Source organism: Echinops telfairi, unplaced genomic scaffold (assembly GCF_000313985.2).
Source record: "Echinops telfairi isolate 266 unplaced genomic scaffold, ASM31398v2 ScPeMD7_7453;HRSCAF=8491, whole genome shotgun sequence".
Taxonomy (NCBI): domain Eukaryota; kingdom Metazoa; phylum Chordata; class Mammalia; order Afrosoricida; family Tenrecidae; genus Echinops; species Echinops telfairi.
In genome coordinates, this window is record NW_022111353.1 from 2,467,512 (window position 1) to 2,470,494 (window position 2,983).

Consider the following 2,983-nt stretch of genomic DNA (forward strand, 5'->3'; position numbering starts at 1 on the left):
ATGTATGGATTGTGATAAGCATTGTACGAGCCCCCAACAAAATGAATTTTAAAAAAGAAGAACTAGTTGACATTCCACCATTCAAAAGGGAGAATATGAGAAAAAACCAATGGGGCTGAAGGAAGAAGTTCATGCTGCACTGAATACATTAACCAAAAACAAGTGTCCAGGAATCGGCGGAACACCAATTCAAATGTTTTAAAAATTTGTTGAAGCAGTGGAAGTATTGACTGTTTTGCCAGGAAATTTGGAAAATGACTAATTGGCCATCACATAGGAAGAAACCCATATTTGCTCCCATTTTAAAGAAAGGTGGCCCAACAGAAAGCTCACATTATAAAATAATGTCATTAATTTCACACACCAGCAACATTTTGCTGAAGATTATTCAACAACAGTCGATGCAGTGCATTGACAGGGACCAGCCAGAGGTTCAGGCCAGTCTGAAGAGGACATTGAAAAAGGGTTACCATAGCTGATGGCAGATGAATCTTGGCTCAAAGCAAAGAATACCAGAAGGATGTTTCCTTGTGTTTTATTGACTATGCCAAGTCATTTAACAATCATCACAAACTATGATAACCTTGAAAAGAATGGGAATCCCAGTAGAATTCATTGTGCTCATGAGGAAGTTGTATATAGATCAAGGTGCTGTTGTGTGAACAGAGCAAGGGACTTCAGCATGGTTTAGAATTAGGAAAGATGTGGGATAGGGTTATATCTTCTCACCATAATTATTCAATTTGTATTTTAGGCAATTAATCAGGGAAGCTGGCTTATATGAAGCAGAAAATGGCATCAGGATTGGAGGAAGGCTTATTCAATTTGCAAATGACACAACTTGGCTCATTGAAAGTGAGGAGGACTTGAAGCACTTGCTGATGAAGATCAAGGATTGCAGCCTTCAGTATGCTTACAACTCAATGTAAAGACCACAAAAAATCCCCACAACTGCATCAATAGGTAACATCATAATAAATGGAGAAAAGCTTGAAGTTGTCAAGGATCTAATTTTCATGGAAGCAGCAGTCATGAGATAAAAAGACACATTGTATTTGGTAAATCTGCTGCCAAGGTCTCTTACCAGTATTAAAGAGCAAGGATATGACTTTGAGGACTAAGGCATGCTTGACCCAAGTCATAGTATTTTCAATTGCCTCATATGCATGTGAAAGTTGGACATTGAATAAGGAAGATTGAAAAAGCATTGAAGCGTTTGAATTGTGGTGCCAGAGAAGAATGTTGAAGTGACCATGGACTACTAAAAGGGCAAACATCTGTTTTGAAAGAAATAATCATTAGAGGCAAAGATGGTGAGACTTGGTCTTACATACTTTGGACATGTTGTCAGGAAAGATCAAAGTCTTACATACTTCGGACATGTTGTCAGGAAAGATCAGTCCCTGGAGAAGGATGTCATGTTTGGTGAATTAGAGGGACAGTGAAGAAGAAAGCACTCAAAGAGCTGGATCAATACGTTGGCTACAACTGTGGGCTCAGACATGGGAACAATTGTGATAAGGGTGTGGGACTGTGCAGTGTTTGGGCCTGTCGCTCATAGTGTCACTATGGTTCGGAACCAACTCAATGGCATCTAACAACAAACAGCATAATGTCCTCCACTTTCATCCATGTTAGGAACTGTTTCATGACTTCATCATTATACTTTCATGTTGTATAGTATTTCATTGTATGTGTGTACTGATGTGTATTTATCCATCCCACCAATGATGAGCATTTAGGTTGTTTCTATTTTTGCTATTGTGAACATTGCTGTGATGAACATGCGTGTACATATCTATTATTTTTTATCTCTCTAGGGTATATGCAAAGTATAGAGAACAATAGGTCAAATGATTTTCCTAGTCCAATTTTTTTCAGAAAATATCATATGACCTTCCATATGGTTGCACTATTTTATAATCCCATCAGCAGTACATGAAGATTCCAGTCTGGGTACTTGTAAATATCTAAAAACAAAATGGAAATCTGTCCAGAAAAGAAACCATGTAGCAAGAAATATAGAGAGTTGAAAAAACAAATAAATGTGGTAAACATCTCCTTTTCCTTTATGTTGCACGGACTATTACTGTAAAGCTGGTTTAATCATATTATTATTATGTTTTTGTTGTTTTCCTCACATATTATTTGTGCTACTTTGGGAGCTTGATATTAGTATAATAAAGTTCAGCTTGTGTGCATCCTGTGGTTATTTATTTTCATAATTGCTCTTGGGGAAAAATAAGATTTCAGATAGGCATAGAGTACCTGCAAAATGAGAATGGACAGTAAGACAGCTTGGAACAGGCATTAATGCTGTCTGTCACCTGATACATTTTCTAGGCTTTGGCTTTGTGCTCTATCATTATCTTACAACAGCAACCAAGAGACAACTAAAGCCTTTTTATCTTTCTCTTAGAATTGTTTTTGAATTACAAATGAAAACGTTATACAGGAAAAGTAAGAATAAAAGTAAAGAATGACCATTAAAATACAACTTAAGCCCAGTATCTTATTCCCTCAAAGAATTTGGTATTGGTTATGCTTTATGCCTAACAGTTATCAAGGAACTTGGCTAACATCTTATTTTATCATGCAAGTTTCCACAAACTGATCTAAGGAGGCTGAACATGGAAACTAGGAGTTTAGATTATTTGTTATTTAAAGCTCCCCATATGAAGAGAACTTTATCAAAGTTCAAAATACTTATGGTGAGTATGGCATATTAAAATCATCTTTGGTGTATAAATTTTATTTTTGGAGATACCAATAGCTTTGAGCCTATAATAGCTATATATTTTTAAAGCCACTGTACTGGAAGGAGGAAGAGAGCCCTGATCTTTCAAACTGGAAACACTCATCTTGATGCAAAATAAAACACCCAGAGAAGATTCTGTCAAATTTAGAAAGGCAAAAGACTGAAAACCTCTCAGTGCTGCACATTGTATGGCAAGAAATGTACTGGCTTGAAGCCGGGAACCAA